General features: G+C 40.8%; 1 long non-coding RNA gene across 1 annotated transcript in view; it reads left to right on the top strand.

Annotated features, from left to right (window-relative positions):
* LOC149458158 (uncharacterized) overlaps positions 1 to 21,682 on the top strand; it is a 127,957-nt gene that overhangs the window by 20,770 nt on the left and 85,505 nt on the right. Inside the window, exon 2 of the long non-coding RNA XR_016313505.1 lies at positions 60 to 98. This is a non-coding gene — a long non-coding RNA (uncharacterized LOC149458158). The remainder of the gene's footprint in view (positions 1 to 59; positions 99 to 21,682) is intronic.

Here is a 21,682-nt window from a genome sequence, read left to right as displayed (position 1 = left end):
AATTGATTAGTCTGATTATATTTGCCATTTATTAATGATTGTGTCATTATCATCCTTAGGTACTATTCTTCATCGTTGAACTTCAGATGGCAACAAGAGTAAGTACACATGTACAGATGGTGCATGTTTTATTATATATGATGGATGGATTCATTGATTATTATAATTTATTATACAGTGCCTTGAAAAAGTATTCATACCCCTTGCAATTTTCCACATTTTGTCATGGTATATCCAAAAATGTAAATATATTTTATTGGGATCTTATGTGATAGACCAACACAACGTGGCACATAATTGCGAAATGGAAGGAAAATTATAAATGTTTTCCACATTTTTTACAAATAAATATGTGAAAAGTATGGAGTGCATTTGTATTCAACCCCCCTGAGTCAATACTTTGTAGAACCAACTTTTGCTGCAATTACAGCTGCAAGTCTTTTGCAGACTCTAACTGGTTTTCTTCTAAGCTTGCCCTGTATTTGGCTCCATCTATCTTCCCATCAACTCTGACCAGCTTCCCTGTCCCTGCTGAAGAAAAACATCCCCACAACATGATGCTGCCGCCACCATGTTTCATGGTGGGGATGGTGTGTTCAGGGTGATGTGCAGTGTTAATTTTCCATCACACATAGCGTTTTGCTTTGAGGTCAAAAAGTTAAATTTTGGTCTCATCTGAGCAGATTACCTTCTTCCACGTTTGCTGTATACCCCACATGGCATATTGCAAACTGCAAACAGGACTTCTTATGGCTTTCTTTCAACAATGGCTTCCTTGCCACTCTTCCATAAAGGCCAGATTTGTGGAGTGCACAACTAATAGTTGTCCATTGGACAAATTCTCCCACCTGAGCTGGGGATCTCTGCAGCTCCTCCAGAGTTACCATGGGCCTCTTGGATGCTTATTGGATCCTTGCCCGGCCTGTCAGTTTAGGTGGACGGCCATGTCTTGGTAGGTTTGCAGTTGTGCCATACTCTTTCCATTTTCGAATGATGGATTGAAAAGTGCTCTGTGAGATGTTCAAAGCTTGGAATATTTCTTTATAACCTAACCCTGCTTTAAACTTCTCCACAACTTTATCCCTGACCTGTCCGGTGTGTTCCTTGGACTTCAAGATGCTGTCTGTTCACTAATGTTCTCTAACAAATCTCTGAGGGCTTCACAAAACAGCTGCAGTTATACTGAGATTAAATTACTAATTAGGTGACTTCTGAAGGCAATTGGCTCCACTAGATTTTATTTAGGGGTATCAGAATAAAGGGGGCTGAATACAAATGCACGCCACACTTTTCAGATATTTATTTGTAAAAAATGTTGAAAACCATTTATCCTTTTCCTTCCACTTCACAATTATGTGCCACGTTGTGTTGGTCTATCACATAAAATCCCAATAAAATACATTTACGCTTTCGGTTGTAACATGACAAAATGTGGAAAATTTTAAGGGGTATAAATACCTGAACTCAGTATATTTTTGTATAATTAACTTTTTTATTGTTTATATGTTTTATTTCTAATGTTAGTAGTATTGTAAGAATTGCAGATAGATATAATGCTATTTTGTGTTTGTCCGGGTTCCACTGGGCTTTATTGTCCCAAGGCAACTCTACTATGAAATCTTTCCTGATTCGGCATCGGTTTGACGAAGGTGCACATGCTTCAAAACACATTACCCCTCCCTGCTATGTGACATCATCTCCGCCTATGGTACATTCCAGAAGTGAGAGAGCCATCTTGCTTGACACCCACTCCTATTGCTGGACTCTATGTGGATCCAGCCAGGCGATGGATGTCCTGTTTACAGTGCAGCCTTGATCGTAGATGAGCTTGCACCTGAATTACAAGTGTTTTTAATCTCTTTATCTCCTGAATTAAAAGTCATACTGCATTTAGAGGCGCTTTCCTCCTTTTCTTTTGTGGTGACTATAAAGCCTCTACTATTGCGGGGCTCCTTCTTTTAGGTTTTTTTTATTTTACTCTACAAAGGTCTCTTTTATAACCATTTTATGAAATAAAAACTTGTATGCTACCCAAGCATAGATGTGAATTTAATTTGGCACTTGCATACACTTACTCATACCATTAGGTCCATAGAGAAGAGCTCTTTCTACCGACAGACAAGCATCCTCCAGAGGGATCCAATATGCAACCCACCCATTCATCAGCTTCCTCTAGCCCAATGCTTCCTCACCACTTTATCCAGTTTTTATTGCTGTATGTGGTCTGATTAGCCTTCAGTTCCTGACCTGGTAACAACTAGGGCACTAGAATACAAGCTGAACTTCCAGTTTCTGTTCTCTGGAGTACTTTTCCCATATAGACCAGTGGATAGTCCATTGTCACTGTCTTCAGCCTCTAGTGGATTCTATAGAGGTATCTTTCACACAAATCATAATAAGGTATGGGCAAGTGCTATATAGTACATCAGCATACTGAACAGTACAATAGGAGCAACATGAAAGTAGCTAAAAAACAAATCTTATATGTTCAGTGCATGCATTGAGGATACAACCACACCTACTACCACTGATGTGCTGTGGGATGTGATGGGAAGACAGCAGAGCCAATATACCGATCATGGTACTTTAGACTGTACACTATTTTTTTAAATAAACTTTACTGAAATGTCGCTCATTGACAGTTCATTAGGCACTGAAATAGCTACCTAACGTAGTCCTACCACACCTGGTGTGAATGTACCCTAAAGAAGAAAAAAAACATCAATCCCGATAAAAAGTCTCAGCAGTGAGAATGCTCTGTAATTTTTACAGCACCATGGAACTCTTTCATTATTCATAAAAGGTTACATGCTCACTAAGAAAAAGAGAAGTGATTTCAGCAAAATGACTGACTTCAATTTTGCTTAAGATTTCACTGTGCAGACTGCATAGTTGAAAAAAAACCCATATTTTTAAGAAAACCTCATGTTGCTTTGCAAACAGTTTTATTTGCATTTTTTTGTTATTTTTGTGCATTGTATTGCTATCTGACATTTTGTTTCACAGAAAGAAAAAGAAAGTGATACAGAAAAATAAGTTCTAAAGCAACAGTGCACAAATATTTTTTTTTTAAAACATTTTGAACGGTGTTTCTTAATATTAGCTAACAACAATTTAGCACAAAAAACAAGTAAAAAAGCTGCTGAGTTAATATACAGTCACTTACCAGTCCAGGGATACAGATATCATCACCTGGGCCAGTTCTTCACCAGTCTTCGGGTCCCCGGGTCTGCCATATTGCTTGTGGGACTTCCTGGTGTTTAACAGCCAATTTCCCGCTGCACATGCACAAGACACACAGCTCTTTCTCAATGGTCCCAGTCTCCTGGGACATTGACTTGTCTCAGGAGGTTGTGGGTGGGGAGAGGGTGCTGAACTTCTGTTTTGCTTGCCATAGGTGCCTGCTCCCAGAAAAAACCCTCCAAAAGTGGTAGAGGAAGGGGGAGTAAGAGGATGAGCTGAACTACTCTTTTCAGGTGAAGTTTTGTTTTACCTTCAAACAACCCTGAAGGCCCAATAAAGGCCCCAAGTGTTCACCTCCACTCCAGTGATGTGATCTCCATAGGCTTTGCACTGGTTTCTGGATCTTCAGATATTTTGAATGACTGTGCCAAGATAATGTAATTTCCGTGCACCGTGCATGAGCACAGGAGCTCATTCATTCTGGCACCAAGGAATGATGAGAATGTGCACTGAGTTTCAAATGTCTCTTATGTAATTTAAATCCGGTTGTTACAAATTTTTGGTAAAGTTCCCTCCGGCTGAATAGGTTAAATATTTGGGATGTGGATGATATCAATCTCAAAGGGGATTCTGGTGTTTGGTGTTAGCATGACTTGGCTATGTTGAAACTGGTATTATTGGCCAATTTCAAACAGTTGAAATCAGAATTCTTACAGATACACTGTAGTGAGAGGAACACAGAGGTAGTAACAGCAGCACCACCAGCACCACTACCTAGTAGGAGCAGTTTGAGCTCTTAATTTTGTAAATATATGCTCTGTCATAGACAAAGAGACTTGGCTACCATGGCCAGATCTAGGGGGGTGCTGGGGTGGACTGTGCCCCCCCAAATTTCAGTTGCGCCCCCCAAGGTGCTTTGGAGGGGTAGCCCCCCACCCCAAAGCACCCCCCCTTGTTGAGGGTGGCCTGGTATGGTTCAGGAGGGAGGGGCGCTCGCTCGTCACCCCCCTTTCCTGATCTGCTGTGCTTGCTCGGATAAGGGTCTGGTATGGATTTTGGGGGGGACCCCCACTCCATTTTTTTTTTTTACTTTTGGCAGGGTGGTTCCCCTCAAAATCCATACCAGACCCAAAGGGCTTGGTATGGATGGAGGAGGGGCCCCACGTCATTTTTAAATTATATTTTTAATTGCCGGCAATTCTTTTACATTCAGCTGTCAGTGGGGAACTCCACTGACAGCTGAAACATTACCGCTGCATGGTTTTCACTACTAAAATACCGCATGACTTGATAAAATAATTAATGTGGTATTTTAACAGAGTTTTTTGGTGAATTCAAAAGTTTTTTTTTTTAAATGCTATGCGGTATCCTACCACATACTCGGTAAGATACCGCTTAGTGAATTGTGCCCAGTGAGCCTCTCACCATGCCCCCTACTGACCCTGGGCCCTCGGGCAATGACTGAATGGTCAGTCCTCCCCTGTTCACCAGAATGCAAAAAAGCAGCACTAATAATTACTGTCCAGTGCAAATACTGTAAAATTACTGGTAAAGGTTCATGTTTCAGCCTGGCTGTTTAGTGAGTCTCTGTAGATTTGTATTGCAGACTGTTGTAATTACTGTACATTTACTCTTTGGTGCCCTACATTTATTGCTATATACTAGATGTGCTTGATTTCATTGCAGTATACCTCTGAGCTGCATAATTAGTGCACATTAACTCTTGGTAGAATCTTTACTAAAAATGCTGCATGAACTAAATATTCTGTAATTCTACACTTGAGATACATGGGGCAAACGCACATGGGGCAAATGTTTAACGCCGAATGTTAAAAATATTGTTTGCTCCAAAAATAGATTTGTTTTTAGCCAAATATGAGCAGCTTTGTTCACTGATTTGCATGATATCAGACCGGCGGATCTCAGCAGACGCATGCGTACTGTTGTATGCATCAAGCAGTAAGGATATAGAGGGCAAACATAGTGTTGTCATGGGACAAGTATATAATAATAGCAATTATGCTCCATTTTCCAGCAGACTCAGTTAAGTTTATCTTGAGGTTTTTTTTTTCTCTGGAGTGTTTATATAACTCTGGCTGACATGCTATGCAGAGCTTTACAGAGTACACAAAACAAATATTCACTGTTTTGCATGCATTTTGAATTGCACCCAAATAAACCAACCACAATGGACCCCAAGCTTAGCACAATGGACCCACATTTTAGTGCACTACAATGGACTTTTGAATGGACTGATGACAATGGACCTTTAGTGCACCTGTTTTTTTGAGAGCATTCCAATGAACAGATTTTTCACATTTATGCGTTCTGGTGCACTGGAATTAAAAAAACAGTTGCAGGGGCATTAAAGTGTTCCTAAACCCAGGACCCTGCATTCACTATATCTGGTCTCTCCGGACCCTGCATTCACTATATCTGGTCTCTCCGGACCCTGCATTCACTATATCTGGTCTCCCACAGTACACACAATATGGCAGTGCAATTATTTTAGTAAATATAAACTGCTAAATTCCTTTTCTCGCCAGAAGTTAGAGCAGTCTTGTGACTTCAGTAAAGCACTGGTTAAAGCTTGTAGGAAGAGTTTTCTTTCTGCTCTAGGAGGATGTGAAAATCCTGACCCTCTGTCTGGACAGTGCTGATTGGCCCTTTGCTGATCACATGCACTCTCCCAAGAAAAAAAAAAAACCTCTCTAGGAATACATACCAAACTGAGCATGTGCATGTGACTACGGATTCAGTCTATATCAGGTGGTCATTTCAACAAGAGGAGGGGCAGAGAAGACAGGATCAAACAGCCTTTTTACCCAATGCGGAGGATTAACCCCTTAGGTTCCACAGTGAGTATAACAAACAGGCTTTACTGCATATACAGACTGATTTTACTGTTGTGGCTCCCTTACTGCACTCTCGGATAACGCTCAAAATAACGTAGCTGCCACTGTTCTCTTTCTGAAAATGCTAGCTACTTGGCTTTCTCTGGCTTCAGTACTTTTAGGTACTGATATGGAACAAGTAAGCTAATCTAGAAAAATCAAATTTGCTAATTTTCCTCAGGTCATTTGTTTAAAGGCAAATTTGTCTTTATTACGTTTTTGTATCAGAATTTACAGAACATAACAGAAAAGAAACATGGACTGCATGTATATGTGATCAAACATAAATCTGGAGCATGGAGAAAATCCAAACAAATATTTATGACATACTATGCTCAACAGTGATATCATGAAAAATGGTGAATATATATATATATATCCCAGGGACTAGACCCCGAAGAAGATACAAAAAAACACTATGGAGCAACTCAGTAGCAGTCACTATATAAGACAAGGTTAGAAAAGAGAAGTAAAGGGATGATGAGGGGAAACAAAGGAGAGAAGCACCAGAGAAAGAAAAGGACAGAGAAAACAGGAAACAGGGCCTCAACAACACCCCCCCAAAACACCTGGAGGTAGAACCTAATGAATCGTATCCAAAGTATCGTGCTGGAGATAAACAGGTATCTTCAGGCTAAACAGTTCAAACGGACGAGGCCCAGCCTTAGTGAGATTCAACATGGGCACACAAATCCCGAAGGATCGAAGAGGAGGAAAAATGGAACCAGACCGACCATAGTAGTTTATGTTTATCATAGGTGTCATTGGCAAAGGCCAACATTTCTTCCATTCGCATAATATCATTGATCGCAGAAACCCACAGAGGTACTCAGGTCACTGATTTAGGAGGACACTGAATCTCTTGGATCACCATAACAGCCTGGGATCTGGTATTTTCACACAAAGTGACCGGCAATAGCAACCTCCACATTCCCTGCCTGGGGGTTTCCCTTGTCATGATTCTCAGCCTCAAAGTAGATTATATTCTTAAATCACAACCAGGGGCGGACTGACAACTCATGGGGCCCCCGGGCAATAGGGGATCATGGGGCCCCTGTGTCCTTGCCCAAACTCAAAAAAGCCTATGAAAAAGGTACCAGGAGCATCTCATGGGGCCCCCTACTGACTCCGGGTCCTCGGGCAGTGCCCGAGTTTCCAAATGGTCAGTCCGCCCCTGATCACAACTATAGATGAACTTGGGCATCCTTTGAACTCATCTCAATCCAAACATCTACTTCATGCTGATTTCTAATCCATTCAACTTCAGTCTGGGTCATTACCCAGTACATGTACACAACGCAGTGGGATACTGGTGGCGTTAGTGCCCTTTTACAGACACAAGCCAGTAGGCAGGTGCCTACAAAGTAAATGTTTTTTTTTTTAAATAAATTGTTAATGTTAGGTGTTATAGGGGTTAAAATGCTTAGCAAGGTGATGTGTTTTCCCCTACATGACTCCATTTCTGTTTTGTGATGATTTATGCAGGAGGAGACTGGACCTCATGGCAGTCTGGGGATAAGAAGGGGTCAGTAAGGATGGTGCAGGCATGTAATCCAGCCTACACAATTGAGTTGCTCCTTAGTGGGACCATGGAATGGGTTCTGAGAACTGGACTTTCTAGGTAACTTTGAGGGAGTTATTCAATGCAAAGTATGGTATCACAGCACAGCCACAGTGGACTAGAATTATTATTCAGAGAGAATGAAGATGTACTAATGACTCTGTATGTTGCAACAAATGTACTTTTATGAAGCCTGTACAGAACTTTATTATTATTATACAGGATTTATATAGCGCCAACAGTTTGCTCAGAGCTTTACAATAAACGGGAGACAATACAGCAACAATACAGTTCAATACAATCTAGGAGCTTACAATCTAGGAGGGAGGAAATTATACTTACAGAACTGTAAATATAACTACTTTATTCATTAACCATTTGCCCTCCAGAGGATTTACCCCCCTTCCTGACCAGGCCATTTTTTTGCATTACAACGCTGAATTACTTTAACTTACAATGCTGGACCCAAATTAAATTTACATCCTTTTTTCCCACGAATTGAGCTTTCTTTCAGTGGTATTTGATCACCTGTGCGGTTTTTATTTTTTGCGTTATAAAAAAAAAAGACTGACAGTTTTGAGATAAAAAACAATTTTGGCTTTTTGCTATTAAACATGTCTAATAAAAATCAAATTTCATCATAAATTTAGGCCAAAATGTATTCTGCTACATGTTTTTGCTAAAAAAAAATCCCAATACGTTTAAATTAATTGGTTTATGTGAAAGTTATAACGTTTACAAATGGCGGTAAAGATACTGGTATTTTAATTTTTTTTCCTACTAGTAATAGCGGCGATCAGCCACTTATAGCAGGACTGCAGCGGACATTCTGACACTGGAGGGAACTGACTTGGTGTCACTGACATCCCCAGTGATACCAATAAAGTGATCAGTGCTAAAAAAAAAGCACTGACACTGTACTAATGGCATTGGGCAAGAAGGGGTTAACATGAGGGGCGATCGAAGGATTAACTGTGTGCAGGGAGTATTTTACTAGGGGGCTGTGTCAGTGTGCTTCACTGGCGCCGGTGAGTAATTACCAGCCGGGACCCGGTGATTGACAGCCACAAATGGAGGCGCGGGTAGGGCGCGCACACAGCTTGCACTCACCCCCTACCCAGAAATGCAAAATCATGTATATATACGTGATTTTGCGCACCCGTGCCACCCTGTAGCAGTATTTCTGCTATAGGGCGGATGGGAAGCAGTTAAAGAAGTTACTAGTTAAGTGAATCGTCTGATCTGAATTATTTGCGATAGGAGTGTGATGTGCTGTATTGAAGAACTGGGGAATTAAACAGCGTACCATTACAATTTAATACTTTGATTTATGGAACAAAGCATATATTACAGTTAAGTTGAGGTTATGGAGTGCGGAGTGTTAAGAAGGAGGAGCAGCTAGCTCCGGAAGAGGAAGAAGTGGTGCCAGTGACAGAGGTTCCATAGGTAGGAGTAGCCTAGCACTTGGTGTACTCTACCAAGCAGCTGGATCCCTAACATAGGGCCCGCTGCAGAACAGAACCCTCCCAGGGACTGAACTTGGAACCATGTGTTTGCAAGGCACTCGTTGCCTTCGGGCTGAACAACATTAAATCTACAGTGTTGTGAAGAGCAGGTGAAGAACAATCAGCTCTCAGCACTATTTCCCTTGAAGTACATCCATAGTCAGTGCTGGGACAGGTGTCACTTACCGGTGATAAAATGTGATCATTCTCTGTGTGCGGCCTGCAGAATAAATTTGGCCTCCAGCTATGTGGTGGCGCTAACTTGCATATAAGATAATACAAATGTATCAGCATGTGGTTCCCCATTGTCGGTGTCAGTGAGAGGAATGGTGCAGCTTCATTTGTGTGGGCTGGATAAAGGCAGGCAAAGGGCCACATCTAGCCCTTGCTGCCGCTGTTTGAAGACCACTGAATTAAAGTATTCACTCGCATTGTGGTAGAAAAGATATGCATATCATAAACTCCAAACTCAGAGTGCTTAACGTGATGACGTCACATAAACTCTGTCCAAGACAAAATAGACAGTGAATAGGCAATACAGAGCTGCTTCACTGCCTGTTAAATGCCTTCTGAAACACAATCTAACACAGATCGCTTTTTAGAGGGCTGTCACCTGTATGAATAAGTCCTAAATATGAGCACGTCAATTTAAGGGCACTGACATAACCAGTATCCTTTCCCTATGTTTCCGTGTCTTGTGGGGCAGGGAAAGACCCAGCTCACAGCTGATTTGATTAGCAAATACTGCAATGTGAAAGTTCAGAAAGAGATAAGCTTGGAGGACACCCACAATCACAATTACTAATCACAGCCACAATTACTAATCACTAATCAGAACCACCTTCACATAAACATCCTCAAATATATTAAGCTATAACTAATCCTCAGTCCATTAATACTCTTGTATCCTGGAATTCCCATTACACCTTCTTTTGTGCTTCTTACGGAAGAACATTTTATTTTCACTCATGATGCAGTGCTCAGGCCGAGTAGCAACTGCTCCCTCTAGGCTCCAAAACCACTAGCATTAGATATGTTGGTGATGGCTATGAGGAAGAAAGGAGCAACTGAAAATTGCTGAATAGATGAGTCGGGAGTTTCCCTGAATGGATGAAGTGCCTGTCTGTCTTTAAATCATGTACAAGTGGAGAAAATGCAAAGGTTCTCAACAGGTTCCTAAGGGGCTAATAACCCGAAACTTTCTTTTTCCTGATCAAAAAAATGAAGAAGTATGGATAGAACTTGGAAAACATTTACGTTTTTTTACATCTCAATTCCTTTACACCAAACAACAATAATCCTTAGGATTATGCTACACAGCAATAATTGTATCGAATTCCTCTAAATCAAGCCAAGATATAAATAGTTAATCAACGGCACAGCTGGATATGGCAATCGGATCTGGCATATAAGAAAACCAAGAGACACATGGGTCAATGAACAGGGATACTGCTTACATCTGTATCTAGGAACGAGCAGAGCAGAGCTGCAGGTGATTTGCATTGCGAAGCTTATTAGCAACACCACGCTGTGTGAAAATAGTTAATGTTGCTGTTATTGATGTCTTACAGTTTAATACACAAGACAGGATTGCTTTGGCCCTAGCTTTGTATACAGAGATCAGGGGGTGCCACATTTTTCTGATTTTATCATCTGTATATTTGCATTGACTGATCCTCTGAATCTTTATCTTTATCTTTTTTTTTTTTTCTTTTTTCATATCGCATAGAAGACGCAGTACTAAACAATTCCAGCAGCTTCCCCTTTATTCACCATTCTTTAATCTAGCTGAGGTGTCATCTAAGAGGTGCAATAAAAGCAGGAAATACCCTGGTGAGGAAGAACAGTACAATGTCTGTCCCTAATAACTGCTATTTTTCATAGCAAGGCTACATAGAACCAGCTCTGGTTTGCATAATAATTTGGTGAATCCTTTCATTTAACGCTTAATGCATATATACAGTGTACTGATGTTGCTCTGCCCTCTCTCCAGCTACAAGAGATTACTGCAATATACATCACTGGCCTCTTTATTAAGTACACCTGTTCAATTGCTTGGTAACACAAATTGCTAATCAGCCAATCACATGGCAGCAACTCAATGCATTTAGGCATCTAGACGTGGTGAAGACGACTTGCTGAAGTTCAAACCGAGCATCATAATGGGGAAGAAAGGGGAGTTAAGTGACTTTGAACGTGCCATGGTTGTTAGTGCCAGACGGGCTGGTCTGAGAATTTCAAAAACCACTGATCTACTGGGATTTTCACACACAACCATCTCTAGAGTTTACAGAGAATGGTCTGAAAAAGAGAAAATATCCAATGAGCTGCTGTTGGGTGGACAAAAATGTCTTGTTGATGTCAGAGGTCAGAGGAGAATGGGCAGACTGGTTTGAGATGATAGAAAGGCAACAGTAACTCAAATAACCACTTGTTACAACCAAGGTATGCAGAATACCATCTCTGAATGCACAACACGGTGAACCTTGAAAAAGATGGGCTACAACAGCAGAAGACCACGCCGAGTGCCACTCCTGTCAGCTAAGAACAGGAAACAGAGGCTACAATTCACAGGGGCTCCACCAAAATTGGACAATAGAAGATTGGAAAAACGTTGCCTGGTCTAATTAGTCTCGATTTCAGCTGCTACATTCAGATGGTAGGGTCAGAATTTGGCATAAACAACACGAAAGCATGGATCCATCCTGCCTTGTATCAAAGATTCAGGCTGGTGGTAGTGATAAAATGGTGTGGGGGATCTTAGTACCAATTGAGCATCGTTTAAAAGCCACGGCCTACCTGAGTATTGTTGCTGACCATGTCCATCCCTTTATAACTAGTGTCCCCATCTTCTGATGGCTACTTTCAGCTGGATAATGCAGCATGTCACAAAGCTCAAATCATCTCCAACTGATCTCTTGAACATGACAATGAGTTTACTGTACTCCAATGGCCTCCACAGACAATCTCAATCCAATAGAGCACCTTTGGGATGTGGTGTAATGGGAGATTTGCAACTTGGATGTGTAGCTGACAAGTCTGCAGCAACTCTGTGATGCTATCATGTCAACATGGACCAAAATCTCTCAGGAATGTTAAATCTATGCCATGAAGAATTAAGGCAATTCTGAAGGCAAAAGGGGGTCCAATCCGGTACTAGCAAGGTATACCTAATGTCACGTACCTGATGGGAGACTGAAATGACGAGGTCGGCCTTACTTGTGTCACTAGCCCTGACCCCACTGGAGTTGAAACAGAGGGAGTCTAGGGACCAGGGGGACAAGAGCACCAGTAGATGTTGTTTGCAGCTCTTGCAGATGATGACCTTGGAAGACTGATGATCCTCTGATTCATGCGCAGTAATAACATGCAGAGCGGGTTTTGTAGATCGCCAGGTGTGCACCAGAGCAAGGCAGGAAGTGAGGGTGAGAGACAGGAGCAGTGTAATAGGAATAGCCAGAGTCATCAACAGGCAGACAGCACAGTACAGAATCAGAAGCAAAGCCAAAGTCAGGAGCAGAGCCGAAGTCGGGAACCAGTATCAATCAGGAGAGCAATCTGAGTCAGGTCAGGAACAAGCCAGGTCAGCAACAAAGGAATCACACAGGAACAAGCAGGACACGGGGGAGCTGAAGACCAGTCAGCACCTAACATGGGCAGAGGCAATCTTTAAATAGCCCATCTGGCACCAATCTTTGCCGTGCGTGTGCAGGTGCGCGCGTGTGCGCATGCGCACAACCGACCACTCTTCTTCGGACGTTTCTATGCGCATGCGCATTTCTAATCACAATTCGTCTCTCTTACACCTAATAAAGTGGCCAGTGAGTGAATCTATGTATAACTTTCTCACTAAAAACACTCATTGCATGGGGTGATCTAATACTGCAGAGGTATATAGAGTAGCATAATTGGGTATTCTATAACTAGCAATCAGTAAAATTGAGAGTTTTAATTTCGCAGAATTTCTGCAAGGTTAGGAAGATTTCAGCAGTTATCACCATTGTGGTGAAATGCATTGGAGTTAATGTGGAAGTGGTGGTGAGGGTTACAGAGGCTCTGTTTACTTATCCTATTATTGTGCTTGTGCGTAAGAGTAATGATCAAATACAAAAAAATTCATAACTATAACTGTTGCGGCATGGTGTTTTTGCTGTGTGTTAAAGTATATTGCAAGAAAGGAGAATGGAACATTTTCGGCAGTGCAGCACATGGCAATGCAAAATGAATGGCATCGCACTGCATCAACATGCATAACATTACCACAACCGTAGTGTGTATGTGCCCTTAGGGACCAGCGATTGACTAAACAGTACTCTTCTGCAATAAATAGAATCTTCTATCATAGGATAAGGGCAGTGCTTATATAGACCAAAAAATAAAAAAAAAACATATTATGCCAGTGAATTCACAGTTTTATCCACTTGAACAAAGTGCTTTATGTTGTAAAAAAGTAAATTCAAATGACAACTGTGTAAGGTGACCAAAATGGTGCTATCATCTACATGCCTTTAGTTGTACCCACTGCACTCACCATATGTTGTTGACTTCCTAAGTATCAGAAGTCAAATCGCACTTTTGTGCCAGTGGGTAGAACATGTAGCAATTGGTGGTCCTCAATCCCTTGCTTATTCAGCCTTTGTGTCCTTTCTCTTTAAGGACTGTGAAAATGCCTTCACCCCTTTAAAAACACTCAATCATGCCCAGCATCGCCAACATTAAGAGAGAACTGGGGAAGCCTCCATAGTGTAGCATTTTTTATTAAAGACTAATTTAGAACAGTATTGCACTTACATGACGTATTTTTACTCAAGAAAATTAAACAGGTAATGCTGATTTGCGCTCTGGCATGCGTTCCAACTAGGTGCTTCACTGGAAGCACCTCCCAATGCATTTCGTCATCTACGCGTGGCATCATGATGACAAAACGCATTGGGAACGGCTTTCGGTGACGTCACTTTAGCTAGTTGGAACGCATGCCAAAATTTTCTTTGGCTTGAGCAAAAATATTTGATGTAAGTGCAATACTATTCTAAATACATACCATCCCAGGAGTCTTCAGGAGGTGGAGGAGGGTTTTTTTTTTTTTTAGCTAAGCACCCCTTCCTGCCTGCATGCTTAAGCTAAAGGCAGATGACTTCCAGGAAGTAAATGCTACATGATTCATCTGCCCTTACTTAAGATTGCCACTGCCAGAAATGCTAGGGGATGTTTTTCAAAGTGATTTCTCAGCAAAATAAATCATGGAGACATGGGTGGGTGGATGGTTTGCTTTGAATATCAACTATTAAATAAATAACATTTTCGATTTGCTTAGATCCAGTGTAGTTCCACTTTAGGGAAGCCCATTACATTAATGGGTCTCCAACATACCAAAATGGACCAAATACTAGACAAGCACCTTTTTTTCTGACACAGTATACCACAGCCCACATTAGTGTCTTATTTTGAATTGTGGTGCACTGTAATGGGTGCACCTTGATGATGTGTTGCCTTAATGTGCTGGGGTGCCATTGAAAATTAATGCATTACTGCATCACACTACAAAAGGTGTGACTTGGCCCATTAGGAGGACTGATGGTAATGATCTTGCAGTGCTATAGGGAAATGTAGTGGTTGGTCATTGAGCATCTTTGATCATCTACGTAGGATAATGAATCGATCTTTGAGCTTACGAATAGCACCACATTCACAGTGGTATCTGATAATGCATCATTCACACATGAGTACATTTCCTCTGTATGCTGAAGCATTTTGAACAATGTAGCATTATGTGTTTTCTGACCTATGTTTTAAAGCATTTTTCTTCAGTTTATGAGCTTTTCTTGTGCATTTACACCAGGTAACATCATTTTGCATGAGTTAGCTTGTGATTGCTGGAAAATAAACCAAAATTTCATGAGATCGCAGAGAACATAGCATTCTGTATCTTATGGAATTGGTTATGTTTCAGGGTCTAGCAATTGTCATAGTTGTGTCAAAATGTGGCTTCTTATACGTAGCTGGGCTTAAAGCTGAACTCCAGGCAAACAGCAAAATGCATATACACCAATCAGTTATAGCATTATGATCACTGACTGGTAAAGATGACTGGGTCAGAGCATCTCCAAAACTGCAGGTTCTGTGGGATGTTCCTGGTCTGCAGTGGTCAGGGCCAAAAATGGTGCAAGAAAGGAAAACCAAGGTCATGGGTGACCAAGGCTCTCTGATGCACTTGGCGAGCGAAGGCTGGTTTGTGTAGACCGATCCAATAGAAGAGCTATTGTAGCTCAGACTGCTGAAATAGTTAATGCTGATTCTGATAGAAAGGTATCAGAACACACAGTGTATCGCATTTTGTTGCATATGGTGCCCATGCTGACCCATGTCCACAGCCAAAAGTGCTTACAATCGACACATGAGTATCAGGACTAGAACATGGTGCAATGGAGGAAGGTGGCCTGAGCTAATGAATTCAAGAATGGTTTGAGGAACACAATGAGTTTGAGTTGTTGACATGGCCTCCAGATTCTCCAGATCTCAACCTAATTGAGTATCTGAGTTATGTGCTAGAAAAATAATTCAGATCCATGGAGGCCCCACCTCACAACTCACAGGACTTAAAGGATCTGCTACTGACGGCTTGGTGTCGGATACCACAGCATACTTTTAGAGGTCTAATGAGTGAATGCCTTGACAGGTTATTAATTAGCCACTGGACCATTTTTACAGGCATCAGAAGGTAGTCCCCACCTCCTGCCGCCTTCCCAGGCACTCCCGTCCCACCAGGGAGCCCAGGACTGAAACCGGCGGTTCCGATGGCTGACCATAGAGATGACAGAGCTCTCATCAAACCATCTTTATGATCTAAGAAACCAGAAGTGCCAAGTGTGTCACTTCTAGTTTCGCCAGGATGTAAGCAAGCCATTACTGGCTTGTGAAAGCATCAGATCGAACCGATCTGGGTTTGATATGATGCTTTGAAGGGCAGAGGACAGACCTAGGGATCACAAGCAAGGGCGAACGCATATGTAAATGGTGATCACACCACACTGCTGCAAATGTTATAGCGAGAGCAAAAATTCTAGCACCAGACCTCCTGTGTAACTCTAAACTGGTAACCTGTAAAGACTTTTAAAGCGTGGCCTATGGATAATTTAATGTACCATAAGTTTGTTACTGTTCCATGAGCATGCGCAATCTTAAAGCGTAGCATCTATTTACTTGGCGTAACATCATCTTTTATATTTTACCAGACAATTGGGTATTATATTGTGTTTTTAATGCATTACATTTCATTAAAGTGTATTTTTTCTCCAAAATTTGTTTGAAAAACTGCTGCGCAAATACCATGTGACATAAAACATTGGAGCACCCACCATTTTATTCTCCATGGCCTCTGTTTTAAATAAAGTATACAGAAGAACTGATTGATTTTTTTCTGCTTCAGTTAAGTAACACAGGTCTTCTCCCTACCCCTATCCAGTTACTAGCATTTTTCTGTAACTCTGCCCTCTCCTCCTATCAGCATGTTCTCTGCTAGCAAATGAGCACTGCACCACAATTGATTGGCTCATTATGCTACTAATTCCTTTCACAGTTTGAACTGAAGCTGTATAGAAGACTGCAAGAGACTGATAAGCAAGTTAAATTCAGGTAATTCTTACATTTAAAGAATAAAGAGATTCAAGAATTAAAAAGTTTACATTTAATAAACTGAAAGTGAGGTTTTTTTTGGGGGGGGGCGCAGGAAGCCAGATTAGTTCCTGATGGTCCTTCTCCCAGGTTGAGTTCTAATGTACAGGGAATTACAAGAGATTAGGTTTTTGTACTAACTGCATTAGATTTAGGCTAGGTTCACACTATTGCAGGTCTACGAGCTGCATTTGCATGTGCACGACAGCCCATTCATTTGAATGGGCTGCTGTGCCTGCGTTTCGTGCAAGAATAAGGTTCCTGCACTATTTTTAAGGTGCAATGGCAGGAAAATTGCATGCTGTTTCCCAGAGGTTCCCACACCTGCAAACACGCTGCAAATTCAATATAAACTTTATATTGGTTTACACTATCTTGTGTGTGAGTCCATTTTACAATGGTGACTTATTATGGTCACAAGAATATGGTGGTGAAAGCAGAGGTTGGGCTTTCAGAAAGAGGTCCAGATTGACAGGGAACCCGAAAATTACTAAGGGACCCTTAAGGGGGTAGTGTTACACAATTAATGGCAGTATTGTCATCAAGCTTCAAGCAGCACTATAGCCTTCTGAAGCCTGCTGGCAGTTTGTTTAAAGGGGCAGTCAGTACTCCTGTTGAGATAATGTCTCCAGACTAGGAACAAAGGTTGCTTTAGGCTTCAACAAAGTAGCTCAAAGCTGGCTGAAATCCCTTCCCACCACTCTCCATCGCCTCTCTGGGCTCTTCTTTGCGATCAGGAAGATGGTCCCCAGCCATCTCTATGCTCCTGGGAGGCTGAAAGTGACACTTTCAATTCCGGCAGATGTAAACAGTGCCATTTTGTTTTCTGGAAAACAAAGATCATTTTTTGTTGGTAAATCTCATGCATTTCAGGGTAGAGGAGAGATGGGGTCTCTATAAAGATGACCTGTTATGCCTTATTTCTGTCACAAGGAATGTACACATTTCTTGTGATAGGAATAAACGTGATACAAAATTTAAAGGGACAGTGTAAAAATAAAAGTAAAAATTTTATTCAAATTTTAAAGCGCCCTCACCCCTCTGTCTTCTCGCTCGGTGAGCACATAGATAGGTACGTAAATGGTATTCACACCACATATGTGAGGTATCGTCGCAAACGCTATAGCGAGAGCAATAATTCTAGTGCTAGACCTCCTCTGTAACGCTAAGCTGCTAACCTGTAAAAAATGTTTAAAGCATCACCTACAGAGATATTTAAGTACTGCAGTTTGGCTCATTCCATGAGCGTGCAAAATTTTAAAGTGTGACATGTTAGGTATCTATTTACTATGCATAACATCTTTTATATTTTACCAAAAATTGGGTTATATATTGTGTTTTATACATCTATATATATCTTTTTTGGTTTTTATTAACCTGGTGATGTGGCTAGTAACATATTTCCTGACTTAGGGTGTCACCACTCTGGATGGAGAAAGAATGGAGACACCTTTGGACAGCAACATTGCCAATCTGCCAACATATTAAATATTTACATAAATGAATAAAAGCAGATCATTGTAAGCACCTCTCTCAGTGGTAAATGGTTTGTCTCAAATCTCTAACTGACACTTTTGCTGGACAGCTTGGTCTGTTAAAGGAAATTGTAAAATTGTAAAATAACCGATTTATTGGCTGGATCACCAGGTAAAAATGAAGGAACAGAAAAACAAATAGAGCCACAACATCTAAAAACTTGTAGGCAGCAATTTAACCACTTCCCGTCCAGTCCATTTACATAAACGGCCAGATGGAGGCAGTGCAGGAGCAGGTTGCGGTTCATAAATGGCGCCCGCATGAACAGTCTGTGCGCGCTTCCTGGTAGCACACGGCACCGCAGTCCGGTGCCTGCTGTGTGCCCGATGTACGGGACCTCTGTGAGGTCCCAATCATGTGATCACTGATTGGCCAATCGGTGATCACATGAATAATAGTAAGCAAGATGTCACTTCCTGACATCATTGCTTACTACTAGTGAAATCTGTGAATGATCACAGAGGTCACATGGTAAAAGGCTATTCACAACAGACTTGTACCATGTGACAACCTGTGAGCAATCACAGCTCTCACAGTATTTCTCAATGGCTGCAAGAATGCAGTCAGAGAGAAGGAGAAACTATTGCTTTTACAGCCTTTATGGGTGTAAAAGCAATCAGTGTAAAAAAAAAAATTTATCACCCCCCACAAGTAGTACAGTGTCACTATTGTGACACTGTACTGCTAGGGAGACAGTATGCTAAAAAAAAAAAGATAAATAATAATATAAAAAAATAAAAATGTAAAACAAAATTTTAAAAATATATAATTTTTGGTTATAAACAAATTTGAGTTAATTTTTTTTTTTACTAAAAAGATAACTGAATTAATTTTGGCCAAGATTTATGAAGAATGATTATTTATTTGCATAATCATTCTTCAAGAAAAACACTTTTTTTCAAAATTTTTTGACTTTTCCATTTATATAGCAAAAAAAAATTAAATCCCAGTGGTGAATAAATACCACCAAAATAAAGTTTTATCTGTCTCAAAACAAATGCTAAAAAATTCATATGGGTGCAGTGTTGCATGACCACGCAATTGTCATTCAATGTGTGATAGCACTGAAAGCTGAAAATTGGTGTGGACAGGAAGGGGGTGAAAGCGTCCGGACTTGAAGTGGTTAATACATTTTTTCCTTTCGGTTTAATACTACTGTAATGTCAGGTTAGTGTAATCAAAACAGCAGAGAGCTCTGTAGCAAATGTTTTGTAACTAGTAAAGTGCATCATTTAGGAGGCTGTGAAAGCAAATCTAAAACTACATCTACATCTAAAATGGTTTCCTAGAAAAGACCTGCATGGTACCAAAAATCCAAGCATTCTAGCAAAGTCTTAGCTACTTTTTAAACTGATTAGGTTGGGGCAGAAAAGTTGCCCGTTTTTTATGAATGTAGAAACTCCTCTAATAAAAATATTAAAAAAAAATATATAGTGTTCTGTAGGTTGTAACTAAGCAATTAGTAACCAACTTTTATGTGACATAAACAGTAATGAATAATTATCTGCGATTGGTTCATCATCATTACTAAACATTATCGTTCTTGTACCGTTGGCTACAATATGGAGTTACTGGCAGCAATTTTAACATTAATGTAGTTTTAGAAAACATGAGAATAAAAAAATATCCATTAACTGCTTACCTCTTCAGTCATTTCTGTAATAAAGTGATGAGAAAGATAAAATTAGTAAACGATTTTGCAGAAGTTGCTCCAGGGACCGAAGACACTGGGATGCTATAAACAGGGACAACAGAGTACTTAGTTCAGTAAGTATTATATCATGTGACAGGAGCAGCTCCTAAGCGCCCTGCAGGCTCTGAGATGCAAATGGCTGCTGATTAGGTTTGCATACAAAATGTAGTGGTACATTAATGGGTTTGAGCATCTGTGCCAAGGCCCTGCCAGCGATAAGGCTGCCAGGATGTAAAACCTATGCGTGAATGCTTCTCCTCTTGCTCCATGAAGTGAAGATCTGACTGTCAATGTAAATTAATGTATGTAAAATAGCACCCAGGATACAAGAACAACACAACTGGGGAATATCTTAAAAAATTATAGAAACAAGTGAATGGCTATACAAAAATAAACAGGTATAAATACAATTGACTATATAGGCAAAGTCATTGGTAGAGTCCATGGGGTTGATTTACTAAAGACAAATAGTTTTTTTTTTTGTATGAGAATTTGCCCCTGAGCTTAGTGAATGAGGTAATGCTTTGCTGACTTCCACCATCCAACCATGTGCAAACAAAAATGCAGCTTTTTTATATACATGTAGCCAAGTGTCGGCTATATCATTATGCCATTGTGGGACATTTACAGATGAGACTATGGTTAACCCTTTTCCCCCCTAGTGCCCAGTACTAGAATTGCTACATCACTCCCTGTCAGTAGAGTGGATTCAGTTTTTCTGACAGCAGAGGATCTTGGTACCTGTAGTCCTATAGCCAATACATCCTGTATTTCTGAGTGCTGATTGAACTACAACTATCAGAGAGCTGGTGAATGAGGAGAATGCTGATAAAGCAGATATATTCTGCAGAAAGGGGCTGGTTATCTCTTGGCATGGGATTTAGAGCTGAAAGCAACTGCCGTTCTCCTCCAGATACATATTTCTGGCCTACTGCTGCGAGACTCAACAGTTCAGCACATCAGTGACACCAATCTCCACACTGTAATCACACTAGCCTCTTTTCTATCAGGACTGTCATTGTCCAGTCATTACACAGATATCTCTGCTCACCGCTCTGACAGGCCGTCAGGCGGTAACTCTGTACATTCCTTCAACCAGCCAAGAGCCTTGGCAAGAACTCTGTTCCTAGGAAGCCATGCTGTCCATAGGATTGGTGAGTGAGCAGATGCCCAACCTCTAACTGTCATCACTCTAGAGACACTGCATGCAAACACCTTTACACCTCAGCACCAGGAGATTTTTGCTTTGAGCAGTACCATGGTCTATCTGTTAAATTTAACTGTATTACCAGTATTCACTAAGGTTTATGGGACCCACCATTGCTAGCAGCAGACACTGAATACCATCATATCAGGAACTTTAAACATCACAAGACTCAAGTTGCAATCTCTAGTTAAAGGGACCTGTTCTCTTTTAAGGCCATTGCTATTCAAATTAGGGTACTTATATCTATTCATACCAGAGTATAAATTTACATAATTCTCTGCATTCTCCATTGTGGTGCCAGTGGACCAGAGGAAGATGATAAGTCAACAAGCCTTTTCTTCCCCCTCTTTGCAGCTGGTTTTGCAATTAAATGGTTGAAGCTTACTACTCAAGACTGTATAATAAGTTAAATGTTGCTAATTGATCATTTCT

The sequence above is a fragment of the Staurois parvus genome, unplaced genomic scaffold, assembly GCF_062004578.1.
Source record: "Staurois parvus isolate SC_StPar_1 unplaced genomic scaffold, SC_StPar_1.0 ptg000293l, whole genome shotgun sequence".
Lineage (NCBI taxonomy): Eukaryota > Metazoa > Chordata > Amphibia > Anura > Ranidae > Staurois > Staurois parvus.
This window is presented reverse-complemented; position numbering and strand designations above follow the sequence as displayed.